The sequence below is a fragment of the Columba livia genome, chromosome 9 (genome assembly GCF_036013475.1).
Source record: "Columba livia isolate bColLiv1 breed racing homer chromosome 9, bColLiv1.pat.W.v2, whole genome shotgun sequence".
NCBI classification, from domain to species: domain Eukaryota; kingdom Metazoa; phylum Chordata; class Aves; order Columbiformes; family Columbidae; genus Columba; species Columba livia.
In genome coordinates this window covers 15,270,475-15,296,961 of record NC_088610.1, presented here as the reverse complement: position 1 = coordinate 15,296,961, position 26,487 = coordinate 15,270,475, and the positions used below count along the sequence as shown (strand labels likewise).

The following is a 26,487-nucleotide window of genomic DNA, read 5'->3' as shown; positions in this document are numbered from 1 at the left end:
TGGTGGAAGTAGAAAATAATGCTACAAGATTTCAGTACCAGCATAAAAAAGAGAAACAAACAACAATGAAGCTGTTGTGCCATTGACTAGCAGTAGCCAATGCTGACCTGGGAGAAAGAATCTAATGACCTTGGAGGAAAGAACAGACTGTGGTTTCTCTCTCTATGGCTTGCAAATCGGTTCCATTCTGTTTCTTACATACAGACTCTTTTCTGCAAGCACCTTCTATCTTTCTGCTTTCCTTGCATTCAGCCTCTGCCCTAAGTGGCTGATGGTTCTGTGTAGAAATGCTTTGAGACACACCATTTAATCTTCGCAAGTGCGTAGCAGGAATCTATGAAGTTTTCTGTGTTAATATACAAGCCTCACTTGAAAGCTTTTGTGAGTGTAGACGGAGTGCATTTGAAACCTATGCCAGATCAGTTACCTCTTTCTTTGTCTGTTTAATGGCAACTTTTTAAAAATAATATGCTGTGACATCTTTATTATGCTTTAGTGATGAGGACAGCGAGCACAACAATAATTTAAACCTCAGTAGGTTAATGCAGTTAGAGATGTCACCATATATTATAAAAGCAATAAAAAGTGGTTTTAATGAGCTTCAGTTGAGTGTGAACCTCAGCTTTATACAGCTCAAACTAGAGAGAGCCTCATGACTGAGCATGCCTTACTGCTTTGGAAACCCACTAGAGGAAGAAATTTCATCTTGTGTCACCAAACACAGGCAGTTTGACCATACCAGTTAGTCTAAGGCTTGTGTAGAGAAAACAGAAATTGAATGAAGTAGAGTGATATTTGCAGACATATTTTAGTTGGCCACCTACTTTACTGTCTCTATATTTGTCATGGCTGAAAGGAAATAGTGTATGCTCTGAGTTTGGTTTGTTTTGTCATGTGTTGGATTTTATGTGGGCAATTCAAGCCAAAGAAAATCTATAAACACTGTCTCCACAATATATAATGTATTACTTTTGCATTGCAACTACCACAGTGCTGTTGTATATAACTTCTTACTGAGATCTGTGGGAGGAATATGCCATTCCTGTAGTGCCTAGACATCTAAAGATTTTAGAGTTCTAATCTTGTGACTTCCCCAAGGTAATGCATTTGTCCTATTTATAATTAAAGCTAGGCTCATGCTCTAACACATCAGACCCTTTTTTCTAGTTTCAGGATGAGGCATCTCTGTTTTCCTAAACTTTGTCACTGGACTTGATAATGTACATACTTTGCCAGTTTGCCTTTCCCTATGAGGTCTTAAAATGATCCAGATTCCTTTTTCTAATCCTTTTAACCTAAAATATAAAATTACTTCATGGGTGCAGAGAGGAGAGGGTGAGCTCTCTGCCTGCTGAAATAACTTTCCTTATCTAGTAGCAAGTAATGAAACCTCTAGGAGTATGTGTCATCATTGGGTAGAGATTTGCTGCTGCTTGCCTCTGCTCTTAAGGCATTAATCCTGCCCATTTGCTCTGTATATGTTGTCTCTCAACAGTTTTCTGATTAATTTCATGTGCTGTGATTCTAGCTTTGTAATTCCAACATTGCAGCTGTGTATAGGTGTGGGGACGGTTGAATTGTTACTCTCCTGTGATTGGGGTGGCAGTCACTTTCTTTCGAAACCTTTTCTGAGATGGTTATAATTTTCTGAATAACTTATTTGTTCTGAAAAATTGTATTACTTACATTACTTGCATTACTTCCAAGTAATCACCTTTATAAAAGTCCAAATTTTACATGTATATAGGAGGTGTATTTTGATACTGAAAATTCTTGTCACTGGTGCAGAGGAAGATATGGGTTTAAAGCTCAGGTTTGGACCATGAGGTCTGGAGCTCAGCAGACCTAAAATTACTTCAAGTGAGAATCTTTCTAATGGAAATGAGGTGTTACTGTGATACTCCTGAGAAATGGTGTGCTCTTTCTATTTGCTTTAATGGGAAGTCCAGTATAGAGCTCACTAGCAACTCATTCTGTGTGTAATTGCTGACTTTTTCCTGTGGTGGCTACATGATAGAAAGAGACGGCTACTCTGCTTATTTAATTTCTAGTTCAATTTGGGTGAACACATTTGCTTGTCAATCGGGTCCCTGAGAAATTTTCAGATTACAGTTACAGTGTTATTCTCTGTTCTGCAGATGCTGATGATCTGTTATCCACACTCCTGATAACAGCCATCTCTGCTTCACTTTTTTTTTCTTCTCTCAAATGACAGCTACTCTTTCTCTCAAATTTTCTAGTTAATTAACTTAATTAGGTTAAATCTTTGTCTTGGAGGCTGTGATATTGAGGGACCTTTTCTTGGCAGTTCTTTTTTCCTAGAGCAGTTCCTGTACTTGTTCTTCCTTTTCAGTTCTTTCAAATTAATAGCTACATATGGTGCTTAATTTAAAATAACAAAATGGACCACTTTTGACTAGTGAAGTTTGGAAGTCTGACTCTGTCTTGGAGCTGATCTGCCTCTGTTTTGCTAGTATAACAATGCTATTTCAGAGGATGGATGCATGTGTGTTATGAGTTAGGTTCTCTGTTCCTCCCCCGAGTAACAGCCCCAGCACATGGAGCTGCTCCAGTCAATGCTCTAGTGTATATCTAAGTGTATAAACTGCCTTTGGAGACTTATGAGCTTTGTTTAGAGGCTGGTATAAGCTATTCTAAAGGCAGCTGATGAAAAAGACTCTTCCTCGAAAATAGCTGTGGGAAATTTTAAGGAAACCAATGGGAGCTATCACCACAAGAAAGGCATAGGTAGCAAGTCTTGAGGGTTTGTTCTGTGGTGATGCATCTTTCTGCAAAGCACAAAAGTGAAGTCAATGAAAAGGAGACAGAAGAGAGCAAATAACTGGTATGGCAGATGTGAACAAAAAGTTATGCCTACATTTCTTCTCCCACTGCTGGTTTCAGCAAGTTTATTCCAATCACTATAAATCCCTACAATATGGGTGGAATCAAATGTAAAAATGGTATTGCTTAACAACAAGATTACAGTGGTATTTACACTCATTACCTGGGCCCTGTCAGTGTTGCTGGGTCACTAAGTCATCAGTGTGTTTGATTATACTGTGCTGAGACCAGTTATGCTGTTGTACAGAGGAATTGGAGGCTACAAAAGGGAGCCATTCCTTAGAGCTACCCTATTTGTACATATACACACCCAAAGGCAGAAAAACTTTTAATATGAGCTGTGCTTTGTGATTTGCTGGCTGGGCACCACTTGGTCTCTGAAATGCAGACCTGATAGAGGAGCATATATGCTTGTCTGCAGAGGCAAAGCCACAAATCTTTGTATCTTATGTTTCATGGTGGGGTGGGTTGGATGATGTGTTTGTGTGGTGTTTTTGTTTTGTTTGGTTGGTTGTGTTTTTTTGTTTTGTTTTTGTTTGGTGTTTGTTTTTTTTGTTTTGTTTTTCCCTTCCACTTCTGTAATGTTAAGTTTGAAGTCACTCTGGTTTTGGAAAAAAATTAAACATCCAGTTCTGGAAGTCAGTTTAGAAACCTAAATATATTTTCTGCCGCTCTTCAAATTCTTAAGCCCTTTTTTACTTTATCTGTTGCCTTTATGTATAAATTTTTTTCTGAAATGATGTCTTTGTCACATAATTACACTTAAAAAACCAGTCTAAATATGAAAGAGTTATTGGGGACTTTTATTTATAATTCCTCTCTTCCTTTGCCGTATGGCTAATATCTCTATGCGTAACTGGGGCTTTGGCATAATTGAAGGATTTCTCTGAGGTCCTTGCACTTGCACCTGTTTTCACCAAGGCTGAATTCAACTTTGTTTTGTGATTTGGATGTTCTTTAGGACAAAAAAAAATTAAAGCACTTGAACCAATAAACTACAGCAGATTTAGCAATGAGGGGTTAAGACGTCATTCTGTGCAGCTGTCTGCCTGTCCCGTCAGCTGTGGTTCCAGCAGGAGAACAAAGCTGGCAGCATCAGACGTGTCTCCAGGCAAAGCACCCGCTCTCTCTGGCCTCCGTGGCCGATGGATCCTGTGGATGTGCCAGACTGACTGACAGTGGCTGAGACACGCATGTGTGAGATGCAATGGGGGCAGAAACTCCTGGCAGAGGAGCTGAAGATGGTAATATCTGCAGCTACCTCAGTACCACCTGATTTTGTCTTGGGAAATTCTGGCTCTGATTGATTTAGCATCGCTTCTTTCAGCCTACCATTGAAAACAGGATATAGTGGAGTCCCTGACGGAGAAAATGATCTTCTCTCTGATATTTCTACTGGAAGGAATACTGTCCAGTATTTCTAATGAATTCTTTTATTAATAATTCTAATGCCTTGGAATCACTCTTCAGCTAAGAATTTAGTGTAATTTTTATTACATATAGTGACTTTTTTTCTTCATCAGTAACAGTGATGAACAAAGGTTATTTTCTATTTTCTCTTTATAAAGAAAACTCTTTCTTTTCCCATTTCTGTGAAGCCTTATTATAAATCATTCACATCTTATTGGAAATGCCATACTTTATTTTCATCTGATGTATTTTAAAAGGTTTTTCAGTCTTCCCAATAATCTTGAGTCTCTTATTTTTGAAGCATTTTTCCCTTGTCATTTGTATCTTTGCTTTATATGCACTGACAATTCTAATCTTGCCAGATCAGAGCTTTGTAATTTTGTTCTTGCAGAGCGTTTAAGTACTAATGGCTTCACAGTAGTGGCACTAAAGAGCTGGGACCTTGCATTACAGACCTGCAGGATAATGTCGTCTTATTTCTGATTTGTACAGAGCTAAGCAAATTGCTCCTATCAAGGGACATGTAAGAGTAGTGCTGGTTTGTAACTGTGGTAACTAGAAATGGGTAGGTTATTTAAAATCTAGTTTTTTGCCCTGTTGTATAGTATCGTGCTTACACTGGCAAATCTTCTCACAGCAAACCTCATGATCACTCATGGACTGGACTTCTGTATTTCTCCTCCTTTCCCATTCCTATGGTCTTACAGTCAGCTACAGGCTGGAGGCCACATGCACATTCTCTATGGACAAGACAATGGTGTAAGTTGTTGTTTTTTTTTTTAATACTTCGATTCTGAAACTTGTGTGAATTTTACCACAATTTAATCATTTCAGCCATATCTGTATTCAATGAATTGTGTGGTTTTGTTATACGGTTGTCCCATCTTGATCCTAGCAATGTAATTGTACTTTGTCTGTATTACTGTTGTTCCTCAAGATAGTTCTAGAAACCATCTCAAAATTAGTGTGCATGCTCTTTCTTTTTCTCATTTTGCTGCTGCTTCTTTGCTCTCTTTATATGTATCCTGGATGCCTGCTATAGAAAGATGGTGGAACGTCTTTATTAGATCAACACATTTTCACTAGGCTTTTAAAGAACTTCATTGAATCCATTTGAAAAGGTGATGAATTATAACTAAGAGAGCTGAGTCTTCAAGTATATTTTCAATGCAAATTTTCATATCCTGTGTAATAGAAATAAAATATTAAATTAAATGCATGCTTCATTCCAAATAGTTTGATACATATTCAAATACATTGTGCAACTACAGAAAAATGTGTGAATTTTATTTAATATATCATAGTTTCTTTTGTTTGTGGACTCTGAGATCAGAATCACAAGTTTTTTCCAATGACTAATGATTAAATCTCCATCATCTAATTTATGTGGCTGAGCATGAATTTAGCAGTCTAGGGTGAACCATGTGCTTTTTGCTGTGCTGATCTTTAGCATTCTTTTCTTATTTTAATGCAGAATTTATCCTTTTGGTTGCTACTTGTTTTCAGTTTGCCTAATTTAAAAAAAAAATGGTGGCGAACTGTTTGATGCTAACAATTCTTTTTCTTCATATCCCTACTGAGACAAAAATCATGTTGTCATGTGAATGTGTGGTGTCTTTTTTTTTCATTCCTACAGCACCAGGTAGAAAGTAGTAAAAATCTATGTTAATGTTATTTTGTTCAGCTTTAAGTAGTTCTCCACTCTCAGCAGAATAAACCAGACCCATCTGACTCAGAGCCAAGAATAACAGTAATGTCTCCTCTTCCTTCTCTGTTTTCTTCCTCCTTCTCTCACAGGAAAAAATAAAATAAAATCCTTTATTCTTTGGTGAGCCCATACAAGTTAAGGCCCTGCATCAAATATTTTTTGAACCCTTTAGCATTTCTGAAGTGTGATAACATATTTTGTGTTGATTATGTGACACATAGTTTACTTATGTTATGCTTGTAAAAATTTCCATGGCCTATGTTGGTGGTTAGAAATGCTGCCAGTATGCATGAGTAATCACAAGAACAGCTGTCGGTCTTCAGATGAAGTCAATATTTGCTTGTGCTTCAAGTTGTGGATATGTTTGTGTGGGAGCTTAAAAGAAAGTATTGATAAATGGTATGAAGCCATCTTTATCTGGACCAGAATAGTAGCTGAGGTGGTGTTATTAAAACTATATTAGAGTTGTGCACAAGAACTATGCTCCTTGCTCAGTTTCTAAAACATGACACTGAATTAAATGTGAATTTACAAGATTTCTAATTTAATAGATTATCTTAGTGGGATCTTGAGGGTTCAGAGAGAGAAAAAAAAAAATCTCAAAAATGTCTTTGTATTAACATAAGAACTAAAAGTTACTATTCTAACTTAATAAATCCAGCTGGAAAATCTTTCTGGTGATGTTTGAGATAATTTTGTTGTTTTATCCTTATTTTTGCATTAGAAGCACAATCAGAAAGCATGTTGGGGTACAACAAAGGAAAAGCTCTTGAGGCATGTTTGGATTCTAGCTTATGGTCTTCCAAATTTCACTTTTAGAGGGGATTTGAGGAATGAGGTGAGACTGGAAGCTTCATGTCTTCAGTGTTCATTCCTGCTTCTGGCAAGAGGAAAAAAGCAGGACTTCTCAATATTTGAATTGTACATTGAAGTAGGAAGTGGGGGTGTGATGGCTGAAAGAACTCTAATGGTATATACTGCAACACAAACATACGAGACCTTTGGCATATGAAGAGCAGCTTTCAGAGCCATCTGTTCTTTTGTTGGAGTTGCAGCAGCTTGCATCAGGTCCAAATACTCACTGATGTGGACTAAACATGTCTCATAACCACCTATTGAAAACATAGCTTACAGGAAGCAAATCCCATGTTGTTTCTAGACAAATTGTGATGATTATTGTGGTATATATCCACTTGGCTAGCTTTTTGTCTGTGCCCTTTTGTTTTTCTTTGGGGAGATTGTGACTGTTCTGACATGTTCATTGGCTGGTATTGGCATATTCAGAGATCAGGGAGACTTACAGTGATGAGAGAAGGAGCTCTGCCTTTCTAGGTAGGCAAAAATCTAGAGAGAGGAGAGGATAGCAACCTGATGTGATCTGTCTTTACAAAGGAAAAGTGGGCTTGGTGAAGGATATAATTCAAATATCTCTCAAACTCCACCTCTAAAGCTCCAGTAGAATCTAATAGCTGACTTGGGCTCTCCAGCCTTTAAATTAGGAGTCTATAATTGTCTGTCAATGAACTGCCAGTCAGCCCTGTGGCAAAAGTGGTTATGATACAAACATCTGGATGCGGTGTTGAAGTGATGCACTCTGGATCCCTTCAGACAAAATCCATCTCTTTTATGGTTCTTATAAATTGATATTAGGAAAGGATACAGCTCAGATCCTCCCCTATTTGCTAAGTCTATCAAGCAAAATGTTACAAACCAAAAAAGTCTGATGGAGTGCTTGAAGGTAATTTGTGTTGGCTATTGATTATTCTGGGAGGTTTGGGAAATGACGGAGCCCTTGGCTTGCATTATCATTGTGAAATTATAAACCCTTTTTTGTTTTGTTGGTCCATGTCCCCCCCCCCTTCCTGTACCCCCTCCCCCCAGGTTTTCTGTTGAATTTCTGATTCTGGAAATGTAAAATATTCAGGCAGACAACCTAAACTGAGTGTTACTTACAGGGGAAATGCTGACTTTAACTTATTTTCTATTCAGATTTTTACTCTGGGCTAACACAGGAATGGGAAATAAGATAATAATTCTATATTTAGTTGGTGTTGCTAACTTTCTCCCAATTCCCGATTTGCAATAGCTACCTCACAGATTTCAGAGTAGCTGTCTGTAACTGTGAATGTGTCAGAAGTTGCTAATGAGCACTTGTAAATGTGAAAACTAAAGTATAAATATTTTTAATCAAAATCATTCTTAAATTATCATAGTTGGTGAATGAATAAGCATCTAGTTAGCCATTACAATTTGTCTAATGACATCCTTGCTGGAGAAAACTATGACCATCCTGTCACCCAGTGACCAAGATCGGGCAACTGCAAGTGTTGAAATGCATGAAGTATCTAAAATATAACAAGGAGAGAATCAATTGCAGAACTCAAGGAAAGAATGCTTCAGAGCTGAGGAATTTCAGGCTTATATATTTACTGGGCTTATATTTATAAATTTCTAAATACAATGTTGTCTTTTAAACCTCCTACCATAATTTCTTTACAAGCACTTAATCTACAGAATATAAAGTATTGATCAAGGACTGTCCATTTAGGACAGATGATGAAGAAGCTATAAACATAGTTGCCATACTTGCAGATATATCAGCAATATATGGCACCTTAAAGCACAGGAAGCTCCTTATTAAAATATATGGCATGGTGAAAAATTATTTCATACTAAAATCAACACCTATGAAAGGACTAATAAATCCATGATTGAATGAGTGTGGTTTTTTTTTTTTTTTTTTTTTTTTTTTACTGTAGAGCCCTGTGTACATTGTAAAATCCAACCTATTTTGTCTATTTGTGATCTTCAAGATTCAGTTACCATATAAAAACCAATACTGTGGAAATTCCATCAAAACACAAATTAATTTCTCCCATTTCTGGAATTATGAAGGTAATGGATAATTTGATATAGTTTGGAGAAAAGTGCAGGCCATGATTGCTTTCTTTGACAGTGCCTTTATCTCTGTGTTCTTTTTTGGAGTAGGAGGTAGTCTGTGGACTAAGGATAGGAGTTCACAAATTCAAAGTTGAATAATTAATTCAAACTATCCAACCTAAACTCAGTTACTCAGTAGCTGAATAGGATATCCAGTGTGGTAAAGATTTTCACACAAGCGTGTTGAAAAACATTTTTCATTTATTATTGTGTGCCACAGATTATTGTAGACTTGCTGTCCTGATTCAGCTGACCAGAGCTCAGAGAAGTTCTTTTTTGCTGCATGACTCTTCAGAAAATCAGTCAAAATTTAAATAACTGGAGTGTTTGCACAGTCAACTCATTCAGTTTAGTGAGGGGCTAAAGAGCAAATCTGGTACTCTCGAACACCTGCCTGAAGGGAATGGAAAAATCCGGAGATGTTTGACTAGTCTTTGAATGGGAACTGGAAGAGTTAAGTCTTTATGATAAATATTTCAGTTTTAATGTAGATAATGTCTAGTTATGGAGAAAAATTGTTTGTGTGGCTGATTCATAGTTAATTATGAAACAAGCCAAAGTCACAGTGATGAACAAGCAGTCATATATGCAGAATTTAAGCCTGTAAATCACGATAGTTGGAGATTTTAGGCTTTGGGACTAATCTGATTTTCTGTTCATATTTGCATATCTCATTAATATGCAATATAATTTGCATATATGACATGATCCCTAACATCAGGTCTTAGCCTAACAATGTATATCCTCAGTAAGAAGCCAAATGGCTGTGCTTTAATCTCACAAGTGCTGGAACCCAATGCACTAGAATTAGATAAAATCTCTGTCCTGTGAGTAACTAGAGGAACTGACCCTGCCACCTTTTAGTCTGCAAAAGCTGTTTGCAGTTTCTTGGAATGATTAAAGATCAATGCTCTGCCTTGGGTTGCTGGATGTCCTTCTCCTGGGTTCTCTGTAGCTAAAATCCTGGAGCGAATCAGATGAATAACTGAACTTAGTAGTTCTCTAGACAGGATGGTGTTCAGCTCTCCTTGGGAAGAGGCTGAGTCACTCCCCACAGCTGTCATGTTATGGAGCTTCCTGTAGAGTGGTGCCAAATCTTGAGATTTTTAGTTTGCTAGTTCTGATTTTTGGCTTAACACTCAAGTTCATTCATTTATGAAATAGTGATTTCAGTTTTCATTTAAAACTAAAAGCAACTTTAACTGTGATATAAATGTAGGAATCTCAAACTGTGAAACAGTACAAACTAAGCTCCACGATGTTCTAAATTCTTGTTAAGATTTAAAAAAAAAAAAAAAAAAAAAATCAACTCCACTGCTCCTGCCCCCCATCCCAGAAAAATAAAAATACAGTAGTATATCTTTTTTCTCTCCCCGCCCCCCAGCCCTGTGTGGGCACGTTGTAGACAGGACAGCCTGTGTCTGGGACTGATAGTGGGAGGACTGGGAGCAGGAGTGACAAGAGCTGCTCTGAGGTGGGATGAGATGAGAGATGATGATGATCATTAGATTGTGGGGACTGTACGCTGTGAGGAGCTCTGCATCTAGAGCAACTGGGAGGCATGATCCCACCAGCAGGATTCTAGACTCCTGTGTGGCTTTCATAGTTCGGGAATACTGAAGGAAGCGCTGTTCCCCTGTTTAATTTTCCCTTACCTGTGTTTTCCAAAACACCTCTCTTGTTTTCATCACTCTGTGGAGTTTCCCCACTTTTCACTATCTATTATACCTCAAAAAAATCAGTTATCTTGCTGTCAGATATGTTTCAAGTAAAAACCCAAATATTCTTCCTAGCCTATTGAGCTATTTCATAATAAAATGTGTTCTAGGTATGCCTCTTTGCATTAGTCCTTAACTTTCAGATCCAGCTGCTGAGGATCCATCATAAAAGAAAAAAAATAATGTATCATACTTACAGTATTTTATTTTCTTCATTGCCTTAAGGTGCTCAACTGTCTTCTTTGAGTAGAATTTGTAATAGTGTTCCATCAGGCTAGCCTTTTTTTGGAAACTATTGAAAGTTTGTGGATGGGATCATGCCTGTTTCCCATGGCAGCAGACTGCCTTAAAATTAGTGGTCACGTTATACTTCAGAAGAAGATTGATGCAATTTTTTAAGGTATGGTATTCTGCTTGTCTGAATAGACCCACCTAGTTTCACTTGTAATTTAAGTAGTGGGACTGCCTGGTACCTCATTATAAACATTTGGTACTGAAAAATGGCAGAAAGTGGCACCAAGTGTTGTTGTTTTTAAAAGCAGCATATGAAATAACATAAGCATTACTGAATGTGACAGTTTTCAAGAATATTTGAAAATTGGATTATATGGACTGTCTATATGAAGGACAGACAGCAAGTCTCATTGCAATGGGCAATGTCAGAAATAGACTGAGAGTGATGGGACCTGAACTGACAGATGTACTGAAAGATATAATATACTTATTGTTTAATCATGTGGATAGAGTAGAAGATGGAAACACTGAGAATAAGAAGCTTACAGTAAGAGCTACTGCTTAATCTGAGCAATAGCCTCTGAGGCTTCTTAATCTACTAGGGGAATTGTATAGATGCAATAAGTCTGACAAGACAAAAAAATAAAGAATCTTGTAAGTAAGTGAAATTCTATATTTTAATTTCTGCTATTCTATAAGGGACTGAGGAAAGGGAAATAAAGAGAGGAAGGCAAAAAAAAAATAAAAAAGTACCCTGCATTAGTTCTGTTCATGATTTAGGAAATGGAGAAATGAGTCTAAGAGGGCCATTTTTTGTTTTTGGAAGCTTGGAATCCCCAGCTTTGCCTGAGGAGTCAAGATGGTTGCACTGCTGATTGACATAGTTTGTGGTTAAATATTGCCATAGTGTCAAAAAGCCTCAGCTAGGTCTGAGAAAAACATGTGGTAAATCACTCTCCCTGTTCCACAGGCTTGTGGTTTAAATGTTTGCAAGGAATTAAAGGGTGTAAAGATTTGCCTGAGAGTTATGCAAGTGCTGCCCACAATGATGTGCTGGGTTGGCAGAATTGCAGCAGCTCACTTTTGATCAATGGGAATGATGTGGGACGGGTGGGAGTGGAATGAGACAAAAAGCAGTAGATCCTAACATGCCCATCTTAATACTTTAAAAATGCTGAGACACTTACAAAGCTGGGCTTTTCAACAAGCATGCTTGTGTGGCAGTTTATCACTTGTGGCCACAGAGAGCAAGGTAATGCAAATAAACACCAGTAATCTATTGGTAGTTAGAGAGGCTACAAATAAACCTTCCCTGCACGTACTGCAAGAAAACACTGCTTATTGCAACGTGTTTGGGGAACCGTGAATTAGAATGATTTTTCAAAGCTAGAGAATCATAAAAGCTATTTAGCATATTTATTATTACAAACACAAGTCATTAGTGTTGGAAGCCATGTAATGTAAATAGACTACTTTCTCTGACCTGTCTGTCATGCTGCTTGTTGAAGAGCACATTAACTTGAACTGGAGCAACTTCTACATGTTCTATGCAACATCCAAATTACATCAGTAGGTAAGGTATTTTAGGAAACTTAATTAGATACCAAAGCATGCAGGTGCTTGAAACTCAATTGCCCAAAAAGGATGGATTGCTAAACATTTCATAACTTCATTTTTGTGCACCGTCTTTCGCTTAATTCACACTGGTTCTGTGAATGCCAAGCAGTGGAATTTTTAGCAGAAATTTTAATAAACACTACAGTAGACAGTTAAAAACTATATATATTTAAAATTCTTCTGAAGTCTGTAGTAGATATAAGATGCAATAATTTTAATTCTTCTGTACTTTATTATAAGGACTTTAAGAAAAATTTCTATCCCTTTTGAGTCCAGCAAATCTTGTGCAAGAAAGAAATGCCTTATGTGGGTTTCTGCAGTGTCAAAGGTTGTTGTCAGCCATAAGCATTTAAACAATATAAAACATAAGCTTAAAAAACAAACAAAACATTTACTACCCTGTCTTTGTTACGTATGGCTTTCTTGCTACCTTAGAGCTCGATGTGTTAGGAAAGTAGCATCATTCTGTGGCTTAATGTCTGTTGAAAGAGATTGCCAGAAATCATCTTTGTAATTACATTAAAAAAACATTCATAAGAGCTGGCAATGTCAGATAGCCTTTCCCTCTCCTAGGTGTCTTCTCTGCTTGTAAAGTGAGTATCTCAGAGTTTTTGCTCTGAGCGCGTTGCTTTCCAGACTGTATCTGCTTCCCTACCAAGAATGACTTCACGACTCATTCTTTAAAGTCTGAACAATGAAACTAAAATATGTTTAATTAAAGCTGGTATGACTAATGATTTAATCTCCCCGTTCCTCTTCTCCATATTATCACAAATGGTGCTGGAATGTCTTCCCCAGCAGGACTGACAAGAGTTTGTCCACTTGTTGCTGTTCTAACTTGCCTGGATTCAGTACTGTCAGTACAGACCCCTCAGCCCTGACAGGGAGTGTTCCAGGAACATGCTGGACACGCTGGAGCAGGAATATCGCTGTACTTCACAGAGACGTGTGCTGAGACTCATTTAATCCCAAGCAGAATTGTTCTGATTGCAATACTTGGACAGTGGTTTCATAACATGGAAGAGTTTCAGTGTTGAGAGATGGGAGGAAGATTATACAAATGAAAAGATAGTTTCAACAGTGTTAGTTAGCTGCCCAAGCTGTTTGAAGGCTTTTCACAATATTTTTTTAGTAATCATTTAGTTTCACAAAGTCACACATCTCAATGCAATTGGTGCCACTGGAGTTACTGTGTCTGGATGGCTCTGTGGGGGTTAATGCATGGCCAGCTTCTCAAATGAACACTTACAGTTCCTTTGAAAAAAAAAAACAAAAAACAAAAACAAAACAACAACTAAACAACCAATACCTACTTTTTGTGTCATCTTGATTTCTGAGAGTTTCACACTGATAGTGATCTCTCTTGCATTTTCTCCTTGTTTTGTGTTGTTTGTTTGCATGGTTTGTTTCGTTTTGTTTTTTTTCTAAGGACTTTGGATTCCTATCCAAATACTGGTGAGATGTAGATTCGTGTCCATCAGCTGTGCAAGAACTTTACGGCTGTAAAGTGCACCTGTCACCTCAGCCCTCATCCTCTGCCCATGTGGAAAGGAAATGTTGATGGAATGACTGTTTTCATTGAAACTGTACAGCTGGGAAGATCAGGCTTTCCTGACAACTATTTGATTTTTACATCTTTCTGCCTCTTAGAGTTGATTTGCTTAGCTTAGGTCAAGTGCTTTTTTTGCTTGGTTTGGGCTTTGTTTGGTTTTGGTGAGATTTTGAGGGTTTTGGGGGGGGTTTTGTGGTTGTATTTTGTTTTGGCTTGAATTCTTGAGGAAGGTACGGTGTTGACAATACTGTGGAAATGTTCAGTTCAAAACTGTACATTTAAAGTCTTGAAAAATGGTTTTAAAAGGGGTCCTAAATCAAATATGTCATGTTATATTTAAACCTACATAACTATTAATAAGTGGAATCCACACTGCATACTTTATAAACAAGTCTCAGGGTAGGGAAGTTAGCAAAGGACCATCATTTCCTTAGAGCACAGAGAATCGCAACAGTGAAGATTCAGGTCATTTATGTCTTAGATAAAACCAATGGAATATTTCCTACATATAGCAAGCTGTTTTTTTCTGAAGAAGAGAGATGAGGAAGACCTTGTCAGTAGATGAGGTTTGATACTCACTGAGCAAAACACACATTATCAGCTCCCAGGAGCTGTTATTCCATTCACTTATTGCCCCTAATCAGGTTTTCTGGTTCAATGAGATGAGTGTAAAGGTTATTAAAGCCATTGTGAGTTAATGAGAAATAGAGATACTTAAAGAAGATGTGTAGTAATTTGTGGTACCTAGTTTTGCAATTAACATGTGCTGTTTTCTATTTATGATCACAAATAACCCACTGCCTTCTGTAATATTGATTGGCACATAGCAAATTGAATCTATTTACCTAATTTTCTTAATACATCTCTGTATTAAACGAGGGGCAAGAAAGCTGAATATAAGCAAGTAAATCAAAGCAGCTGTCTGCTTCCGTTTGTTATGGTGTAGAATTCTAAACTACAAGGGGTATTTCACTGGTAGACAACTTCTTTCATAAGGCAACCTAAGAAGTGGCTTTGTAAGAGACAATCTATTGTTCATTAGGAAACAGCTTTAAAAATATTGTCATAAATAAATCCCTGGGAATCACTGATTGGAGTAAGGTGAATTATGATTTACATCACAGTTAAGTCTAAGATATTTCATTATGTTTTCTATATTCTTACTGAAGATTTATAAGAGCTATTAACATCCTGCAATTCTATGAAGATGCATCCTTCTGAAAAGGAAAAGGTTATTTTGGGGGTTGGTTTAATGCCAATTTATCACTCTACACAAGAGCACATATACAGGTGCATAAGTACATACTCTTAAGGCTTTTATAGTTTTATGTGCTCTGCTCATGTCCTGGGTTATACTCCTTACTGGACAGTTAAGCTGATAAAATTGTTCTTAAGATGTTTCTAGCTAAGATACTTTTAGCAGATTAAAATGGATAAGCAGGATGAACATTTAGTGTATAAAGAACACCATATTCAGCAGTCATGTCCTGCAGCCTCCTTGGAAGATTTCTGCTCTGTGATTGTTATCAAACCTAGATACAGAGGACACGTGTTGGCATCATTGTGTCAGTTGTCCTAAGGTCTTTGTCTATAGGAGTTCTCACTTGTGTAGATGTATTAGGGTAATAGGAAGAGCATGTGGCCGTGTAATCTAGTTGCTCCAAAATAGAAAAAGAAACATTAATGTTCTGAGAAATGCACCAATATCAAGAGAAATCTACAAGATAAAACTTCAGTATTTATTATCTGTTTGTTTTTAGCCAATGTTCGGAACCAAGACATGTCCCAAAACCACAACAGGGGTAAGATTTTTTCCCTTGAAGATGCACAAAGACTTCCAGAAAGCCTTGGAGGCAGAGGGGCAGAGGGATTTGTGAACACTAGTATTTCAGGACTGAATTAAAGAAGATTTATTGAGCCGCTTTTTTATTTTGTGAAGAAAGTGAGATTTTAATTTTATTTTTGGTGGAAATGGTAACTGCAGTTCAGAATGTCGATAGGTTGTAGAATGTATTTTGCTTTTTTAACAATGAAACACCAATTTCTACCAAATAGTTGATGGGCTGTCTTGAAAAAGAGTGTCTGTATTGATCTTTGTCTTGTTGTTGTTGTTTTTCTTATCTTTTTTTGTTTCCCATAATTCCTGATGGACAGAACATGTGTTAGTTATGGTTGAGAAAATGTAATGCTTCACACAAACAGAACTTTTTCTAAAGGTAACTAGGCATCACGCGAGTGCTGATATGCAGAAGTGTCCTATACCTGAAATATCCCAGTTTGTGAAGTTGGTCAAATGCGTCTAATTCATTGTTACCAAGGTCAATACAAAATCTGTTCAGAAAGATCTTAAATAAAAGATTCTATAGGGTCATTTTCCTTTCCTCTGAAAATTAAAACGTTAGGACTGTTTATGTAGGACTGAAGATCAGAAAGCTTGACAGCTGAAGCTAATCGCTTCTGTGAAATTTCATTTAGAAACTGAAGCTGAAAACTGGATTCAGTGAGTGGCTCCTCAGAGTTGAGACAGCTGAAATAACAATTCAGTTCAATGTTGTTTGACTTTCATCTCAGAGCAGACATGAAAAACAAGGTCAGGATCCCCTCAGTGGTCAATAAGGGATGTTTTTGAGTCTAGAGCTGTCCAAGTGTGGTGAACTTTAGAGGACCGAGTGTTTATAATTGGGGAAGGAAAGTCTGAGAAGAGGGATGATAGCACGATGTGACCTTTTGTATTGCTTCAGTTTCTTTTTTTCCAGTTGACCAATCTCAGAATCTTTAGGAAGGTAATTTCAAGCATCAGAGATCTATTAATATCTGGGTTGAGCAGAACTACCCTGCTGCAGAAGCTGTGCCTGAATCCTCACTGACACATCTAAAGTGGCTGAGTAATAGCGTGGTGATCACCAAATCTGACCCGGTGACTTGGGTGATGGTTTTTTTTTTAATCCCAGTCCCACCCCCCCATCCATGTGAGCAAAAATTGCCACAATCCCTTTTGCTCTCTTGAGACCAGTCAGTCTCCAATCAGTCACTTCCCTCTTGAAACTTGAAACTACTTTCAGAAATTGCTTAAGGGGAGAGGACAATCTAAGAGCAGCAGTAGGAAGAAAAAAAAAAAAAAAAATATATATATATATATATATAAAACTTTTTTTTTTTTAAAGATGCATTTCAGAATTTAAGTGAAAAGAAACCATTTCAGAGAACTCCATTAAAATTGGCTTTCTCAGCAAAACTGAGACTCTATCTTTGTTTAGCTACTTCAGATTTGGGATTATTTCTACGTATGTCTTTATAGCACTCTGACTTCTTATATTTACTCACTTTAAAATACATGGGGGTTTTTGTCTTTTTTTTTGTTGTTGTTTTTTGTTTAGTTTGTGTGTGTGTGTTTTTTTTTTTAACTCTTCTACTTGTTTTGTGGCAATTTAACCTACTTAAGTAGAAAAAATAATTCTGGATAAGTTTTTCATAAATGTAGAGCTAGAAAAATGCTTGGAAATTCTTACTGATGCTCACTCAAATTAGATTACAAAGAACATTAATTCAGCTAACCTAAACTTAGTATAGCTAGGGAGAAAAAGTGTCTATGAACTATAAATATCCCGTCAAAGACGAAAAGATCTGCATGGTAATGGTAGACTGTGATTTCCAGTGAATGATAGCAGGGCTTACTTGAATACAAGTAAGTGAACTTAGTGTCGCAAAAAATTAGGAATATTGTATAAGGAATTATCTACATATTTACCTCTAGGTTCGGAACTGGGTTGTATGCAGCTTTTAGTGTAGAAAAATAATTCTAGAACCTTTAAAAGAATATATTGGTAGCATGCACCATTACATGTGACATGAAATACTGCTTTGAAACATCTGTAAATAGCCTTGTTCATCTGGAGATGCCTGGCATGGCTTTTAGCTTACAGCACAATGTATTTATCCATTCACTGCAGTGTACAAGATAATTTGAGGGAAAATTAACATGTCAGCTTGAACCAGTACAGAAATGCTTTTATTCCAAAAGGGTATAGAAGTTCTCAAGTGTAAATAAGTACCTGCTGGTATTTTAGGTTAGCAAAAGTTGTGTACTTGCTGTTCCCTGAATTAATGGGTGTAATTTTGTACAATTTTCTGTGAAATTTGAAGTATTTTAACTTTCAGAACTTTAGTTCCTTTGGATTTTTGCCTATCCCCTTTTCTGACTGGGGGGGGGGGTGGGGGGGGTGGGTGTGGGGGGGTGGATAGAGAAAAACAAACAAAATCCAAACAAGTTGGTCTGAAAAATACTGAAGTATTTGCTCAGAGGTTGCAAAAAAAAAAAAAAAAAAAAAGGGAAATAAGCACGGCCAGAAATAGAATTATTTCACTTTTATTCTGATGCTGTTTCTTCACACTAACCTGGAAGAGTTTTCTGGAGGGGCTGGTGCCTTCAACACTGCCCCCCGCCAGCCTCTGCCATGACTAATTCCATGCTGATACCTCCCTGCAGCTGACTAGTCTGAATAACCGGGTTGATTTACACTTTTCTGAAGTCATGTTTTCAAAAGTTGACGTGAGCGTACACAATACCTTCCACACCCATGAGACAGCAGTTTAGTTTTCTTGAAAACACCTATTTTTTTTAATGGGCTGCAAACAAACACCTAGATAAGGTAAGTTCGAAGCAGGTCGTGCAGTGAAGGTGAGGAAGGATTTTATGTAGGTTGATTTTAGCACAGGGAGTCTGGTTTCCCTATGCTCTGTTTTATTGATGGGTGATGATTGCAGACACTCCTTCAAGAAAGCATAATCTGTATCTTAACTGTACTCAAGAGGATCATCTCTCTCTATCCATTGAGTATATAGCAAACGTATGGCTGTTAACCTCCTTGGAGTAAAGTAGGGCTTTGTAAATACTGCCATGCTGCTCCTTCCATTTTAAGAAAGGCAAGCAGAGCTCTATTCTGTGATATAAGGTCAAACAAAAGCTTAGGCATATAGATAAACGTATGGGGCTGCTTATGACTTTGGACAGCTTTCTAAGAGTCTGGGACTCGTCAGGATCTGCTATTTGTGCAGTAAAAGAGGAAAAAAATTAATGATACTTTTTTTTCTGGTGGCTAGAAAATGCCTGGTGTTTCATAGAAATGCTTTGTTTTTGGTAGTAATTAAGTATCCAGAACCTAAACAGTCATGTTTTATTTGTGTAGACAAATCAAAATCAGTATTAAATAATATTCCTTATGTCCAGATTAAGATTACCCAATCTCACAGAGCTACTACTTGTAGGGAGCTGCACTGCATGTTCTACTATTTGCAGGATCTTCATGGGACTGTAACACTGGATAAATAGCCAGAAAATTTCAAATATACCAACATTTTTATTAGAACCTAATGTTATAGGATCACTTTTTAATATACAATAACTAAAATGACAACAATTAATTGAAATAATTTCATTTTTCATGTAATTGTGGAAAATGACCCATCCTTATTCTCCATAAAATCTTTACATGCCACTTGGCAGGGGCGAGATTGCACAAGATTTCTTTGACAAGGTGTGGAATAAGCACACCTTTCTGTGCATTTGCCCTTATTTATATCCTTTCCCCCGCTTGCCATATATGTTGGCCTTGACTTTATATACCTTTTCTAAATGACCCATACCCATGAAATTCAGAATTTAGGCCTGTCTCCACTAATGTATTGTCTGTTATCTAAGATGACATTGTAATTTTAACCCTGTCAAACACACAGCTGTTACCTGAGCTGGTTGGTTTGCTTTAGCATTTTAGTGTATGTGGGAAATAATGGGATTCTATCTATACTACAATAATCAGCTGTGTAGTAAGGAATAACAATGTTCTAATCAGCATCCTGGGTTAATTATAACTGAGGTAATGATGAAACTCAAGGGAGACTGGGGGGCAGGGTGACTGGGATTGTTAATTTGACATAAAGAGGCTTTTCTTCCAGAAAGCATTTTGATGCCATGTGGTCATTTCTCACAGATAACTAGGCAGCCACCAAATGATGCAACCTCTTGGGGACAAATCTTCCTGTATTTTATATAGCAATCACTCAGCCAGGCCACTGAAGGAACTACTGTTTTCTGAATGGTGTCAGAAATAAAGCTATCTTGTACCTGCAACAGGTCTCTTAACACTTAAGCTCTAACATTTTTCTACCTTAGGAAGCCTTGATCAGTATTAAGAGAAAACTGAAATTGAGGTTTTCTAGGGGTATTTAGATGGAATATTCTGCATTACATTAGAATATGTTTTCCTGTTGTTTGTGTGCCTGATGTTCTGTCTGTCCCCTGCAAGCCTATCTTCAAACATAATTCATATAATTTTCAGTCATCTTTCCTTATTGGCAATAAAAGGAACCTAAGGTCTGGACAAATACATTTCCCTGTTTGAGCATTAGAAACAGCTGAACAGGCTGACTGCTTTTGTTCATTTTAGTGCAAAGAACAATCTCTTTTGTTGGTATTGCTCTGTCCTGAATGTCTAGGGCCAGACTTTTAATTTTTGGCTACAGCTGCCAAAGTCAAGTCCATCAAAAACAGGAATTATGTACTGAGTGATCAGGTATGTGTTGTGATGGCGAACACAGTCATCAGTATTGCACTGCCAACCTAGAATGAGCTGTGGAAATTCTCTGGTAGAGTAACTTGCTGCTATGTGAATACTTTTAGTCTGCTTTTGGTCTGTTTTCCTATATTTTGCTTGGCTATGTGCTCCATAACCTTTTTCACAGAGCTGTAGCAAAGCATGGAAAATTTAGCCGCTCTTTTCCACTAGGGAAACAATGGCTGGTTTATGGGGAAGTGAGCAGGGAACACAAAAGGAAAGCTTCAGTTGTCTTGTATACAGATCATTTGGGTAAAAATTTCCTCTAATATCAGGTGCAGATCTGTGTGTATAAGGAGCCATGAATTAATTTTATCATTAATTTGATTACAGTAATAGTTGCAGGACTTGACCATAAGGACTGCTTTTGGTAACTTACAAACTAGCAAAGTCATTAATTCCCTTTATTCTTGATTAATATATTGTCATGCGTGTTGAAGCTTGTTTCTAATTCTTTTAGGATTACTCCAGTTTCTCCACAGACTTGCCAAAGAGTGGCAATAGAGCAAGCTTGGGCAGGTTGGAATTTGCCTCCCATGTCAATGTACCAGCTGTGACAAAGATGTGAACTCCTAGAGCATTAGCTTAGAGAAAGCAGTTGTCTAAGCCACCCAGATCGGCACTTCTGGTGAGCTGGGTTGGGACTGGGGGTTGAGGACTTCTTGAAGTTATCACTTCTGTGACACCTCAATTTTTCTGGAAGTTCATTGACATGAAGCTCAGTGTCTGGCAATACCAACCTTAAAAGCGACTCTGGAAATTTGGCAGGAGGCAGTCGCCACCGCTGAGTTTCCACAGTTGGTTGCATGCTCTAAGACCTTTTTCACTAACCTGAGCTGCCATGCTTGCCATTACACAAACAAACGCAGCCTTGGTTTGTCGTCTTCATCCAGATTTGCCTTTGTTTTCAGCTTTCATGGATGCTGCATGTAATTCACTCAAGGCAGATTCAGTATTAGAGTGCATTAATGTATTGTCTGTAAAGTAATTTCACCTTTTATTTTAGGAGTTCTTGAGGTCAAAAATCCAGTATTTTCTGTTGAGATGTGAAACGCACCAGTGCTTCTCTTCTGGTTACAGTTATTCCTCCTGGTCTTGCACAGCCTAGCATAGAACAACATGATAACAGTTACGTTTATAAAATGCAGCTCTAAGTGTAACATGTGGTGGGGAATGGTGAATTTCCTGACAGTCTATATTCTCGGCCTAGATTAATGGCTAATTAAACATATTGCTTACCTTCTTCTTATCTGCAGTTTCTCTCTCAAGCATTTTCTGCTGAAACACTGAATACTTCTTCCTTTTGAAGGTAGATGTCATGTAGCGGCCTCTTGGTTATAGGGCATCTTATTAGCTATAGATTTGGGATAGCAGTGGTTTGAGGGAGGAGGGTATACTGCAGAATTTTTTTTCTAGCTTTTTAAAGGTATTTTGTATAAGCAAACGAAGAGAGCTCTTGATAATTTGAAAAAGAAAAGGACTAGCAGGTGAGGAAGAAAAATAGAAGCTAAGCAGAAAAATGTTGGCAAGAATCAATATACCTGAGCTAATTTGATCTAAATTTTTTACTTGCTAATGTTCCCTTTAAAGTTTTGTTCACTTGTGTTAAATATTATCTTTTTCCAACCATTTTACTTAATCAAGTGTTTCTGTCCCCATTCCCTCTAGTGACTGTGTTTCTGTGCTGTCTTGGAAAACCACAGAGCCTTTGGTGAAGAATGGGAAACAGTAGCTGCTTGGTGTATTCTTCAAGTGGTGAACACCTGCTGATGGAGAGGTTCTCAAATGCATGCTGCACACAAAGCTCAGAACAAAACCAAGCAGGATTCTGGAGGAAAGACTGAAATTAAGAACAGTACCTGTTGAGGAAGCACTGCCTCTTTCTTGGCCCAGGGAGAGGACTCACCAGAACAACATGTGGTTGGGAATTAAATCCAGATTTCCTGGGCCTAGTCTGGTGACCAGTCCATAAACTGCAAGTAGTTGCCTGGTCAATTAGTTAAAGACTTGGGATTAATCTCCATTAGAATAATCTCCAGAATTGTCACTCTATGATCAAGCTTCAGGGTTCTGTCCATACTAATGCTTATTCTTTTATTTCGTTGTGATTAGAATCAAGTAAGTGTGAAATTAAGTGTATTCCTGTTCATAAGTAATTAAGATTTGTATCTCTAATACCTGACAAGCTGGAATCATGCTGAGATCAAAAAATTGAGGGAAACCCAGAAACCTAATGACTCAAATTCTATTGGTTGGATAGAGAGATCATATGAACATGAAAGCCTGTGATTAAATCTATCCTTGTGTCTCTGTTTAATCTTCTGCCATGGCTGTCCTTGCTGCACTGCTCTCCAGATTTTCAATCCTTGTCTTGTTAAGTGTTTGTTCTGATCTTTCTTCTCGGTTCCTGCTCTTAGGCTTTTTTAATTCTTTCCACCCTCTGGAGTCAGTAGCTCTCATGCTACAAGGATATTGACAAGTAAAAATTACTGTTCTGAACAACAGATGTTGGATGAAATTATGGCCCCTGCCCTCAAGTTCATTAGGAAATGCATAATGTTTACCACTGTGCTATGGTTTAAGGTCATAGTGCAGGGATGTAGAGCATAAGGACTTAGATGCCTGGAATCTTTCACATGTCGCATATGAACTTCCGAAGTGCACAGGCTGAGGTTTGAGTGCCTGAGCCATTCTGTTGTTGAAAATAACTTTCATTCCCAAATGCAGAGAAAGTGACACTAGTGAAAAAATAAACTAGCTTGATACACATTTAGTGCAGGTATATTTTGTGTTGCTCAGGAATCAAAAAAAATCTAACCATTCTAAAGAAAATGAACTTGAAATTTGAATGTAAATTCACATTTACTGTATATGTGTTCTTTCAAATTTTGTTTCTGATCATAAGTTGGACTAGTTTTTGACAGTCTGCATAGCTTCCTCTTGATATTAATGCAAAGAGAGATCAGTGCAGCATATTGCAGAAACCATTTGCTACTAATCCTGCACAAAAGAGGCTGTGTGAACTGTTATTAGCTACATATAACTTCAATATTCTTTTCAACAGCATGACATATTCTTTCTAAATGAGGAAGACAAAACTTAAAGGTCTTGGTGACACTGCATCTCTGTTACCAATAAGTACATCCTTAAGCCGTAGAATTTTGTGACAGTGTCATCAACATCGCATACAATGTCTGCATCTTTTTTGTATTGCTCTTATTTTGAAAAAAATCCCTGGTAGAAGTTCTTTTCAATATTACTTCACATAAATAGAACGATCCTTCATTGCCTTTATAGGATGATTTCTTAGGGAAGGAATTGTGTTTTGTTCCCACCCCCCCATCTATACCTCTGCTCTGCTTTCCAGTCACTCTGAATTTTAGTTGCTTTTTAATTAAAGCTTTGGTCAAAGGGTCAGGATGCCTTGAACTTAGGCTGAAGGATAATGTAGGATAGGAATTGGATATTTATATAAATCTGCTTTCATTTAGTATGTTTCTGATAGGAAACAGTACTTTCAATTCAGAGCCCAGAACGACTGCATCAACTTGAAGAATGAGTTTATGTATTTAAATAACGTACTTTAAACAAAATGCCCGAACTTTTGCTTTAAGTGAAACAAAGTCATCCCACTTAAAGCAGTGCTTTTGAATATTGAGTCAACCACAGAATTTTCCATAGCTCTTCCACAAGGGTAAATATTAATGATGATTTATGAATTGTTGCTTGTTTGACTCATACACCAGAGTTTCAAAAGATTTAATACAGTCTTGCTATGAAGTGTTTGCTGTCTGACTCTGCAGTCGCTGAATAGTTACTGTTCTTAAGTGATGTAGAAGTAATAGTTTGAACAACTGCACTAAGCCATAGTAAGAAGTTGAAATATCAGCTCTTGTGAATGGCAATTAAATGTTTCTAAGCACTCAGATTGGAGTGCTGAAATTTTATTACTTGTAGCTGCTCAGGCTTTTGTCCAGTTGTTATCACGGGGTTACAGTTTTCTCTTAACTAGATCAAGAGATATTAAGGTTAATTTAGTCTGTGTATGTCTGCCTCACTTCAGGGCTGAGGTTTTTCTACTCTTCTACATCTTGCTGAAATAATAATAATAATAAAAAGTATGTGGACTTCAACCCCCTTTTTTTTCTCTCCTTTCTGAGTATGTTGCTCCTTAAGAGGCTGTTAGCACAGAGGAGGCTGAAGAAAACAAGCAGTTCTAGCAATAAGAAGACTGTACACACTGCTGTGTTCCTTCAAGTGCTTTCCTGTTAAACTACATAAAACTATGTCTGAGAAGGCATGGCAGGCAGACTACATCTATTTAGCTTAGTTTCCCTAGTCAACATGGTTAAAAGCTGGCACAAGCAATTCATAGTACAGTTGCAGAGAGCTGAATACAGCTGCCATAAATCACACATTTTTCACCTAAAATGGGTTAATGTGTGTTTAAGTAAAGTGTCTTATCTGCTTGCACACTATGTTTATTGTATTAGTGTCAGAAACACAGTGATGAGAGTTCCAATCTGGTAGGATTATTTCATATTGCTTTTGGTTCAGGCAATTTCTGGTTCAACTTAAATCAATGTTCGTGTGTCAGTCATTCACCATCACCTTTTGCAAAGAAGGACAATGCTAAACCTTCAGGAACACAGTGTCAATTTGCACCAATTTCTGGGACTCTAAAGGACCTCAATGGCTTTATGTGTTTTTAATCACCACTGTGCGAATACATGCAAAAATGGCAAATCAATATTGAATAAATTCAATCATGAGGGTATTAATGGAATACAAATGACTGCAATGTTTGTTGTTATGAAATTTAAAGGTAAATTTTGGACTCGTTTTATGTATTCCTACACAAGTTATTCCTGAACTGTGCACATCTTTTTCACTTTACTGTAACTTGTATTTTTGTAGTAATTCAAACTAAAACAAGTTAATATAACAAAGTTACTAATATGCTAAATACTAATATAAATGAACGCAATGTTCAGTCTTGAAAGTAATATTAACTCTATAGGATAATTCAGGTTGGAAGGAACCTTAGTTCAGTGTCCAGCTCAAAGCAGGGTGAGCTCTGAGGTCGGCCTTTTACTACTATTGTAGATGCAGAAGATCTTTTTGCTCTTGGTGACTAAGTCTCAACTCCAACTGAGCTGCTGTTTTCCTAACACCATCCTTACATGCCTGGACAATGTTATGAAAATCTCTGTAGCTCAAGAAAAAAATGTAGAAATTTAAAATAAAAAAAGTGTAAAATGCCTATAGGAATTAATTGAGCAGTCTAGAGATTGTGTAGTGTTTGTAACATTTTCCCACTGCATCCAAAAACAGAACCCCATTTCTCTGCCAGTTCTCTTTTTAGTCATCATTTTAAAAAATTTTCTGCACTTGATCCTGCAAGATTCTGAGTTTACTGACCCAAGTTCAGCAAAACATTATTTTAGGTGTGTGAGTAAAACGTAAAAGCTTGCTGGATCATATATTGTGCTTACAATTTGTATGATGAACTTCTAATTTAGTATTTGCATATGATAGCTAATCAAAGGTCGGTTTTTACTTTTACTTTTGCATACATCTGGTCATTTAGATGATGTAGTAAATTGCTTCAGAGCTGAAAAACATTAAAATTGTGGCTCCTGGCCAGCTGCAGCTTAGCAACCCATAGCACCTCTCTTTTCTGCAAAATGCTGATGTCCAGCCTTGTTCAGAGGGGTCCAGAAAATCTGGCACCAAGGCCAAAGAATAGAAAAAAACATATTCTGTTATTGCTCTTGATATGCCTTATCTGTCTCCCCCTTTTAATACCTCTTAAACTAAAGTAAGGCAACCTATTCTTTACAGTGTTCAGTT

The 26,487-nt window shown here is 37.3% G+C and overlaps 2 long non-coding RNA genes across 2 annotated transcripts in view; both read left to right on the top strand.

The window, feature by feature from the left end:
- LOC110361153 (uncharacterized) overlaps nt 1-26,487 on the top strand; it is a 525,815-nt gene that overhangs the window by 40,366 nt on the left and 458,962 nt on the right. The window lies entirely within an intron of this gene.
- On the top strand, nt 3,789-24,767 carry LOC135580245 (uncharacterized). The gene is made up of 3 exons (XR_010474696.1): nt 3,789-4,088; nt 4,892-5,013; nt 22,303-24,767. It is a non-coding gene; the product is annotated as an uncharacterized LOC135580245 (long non-coding RNA).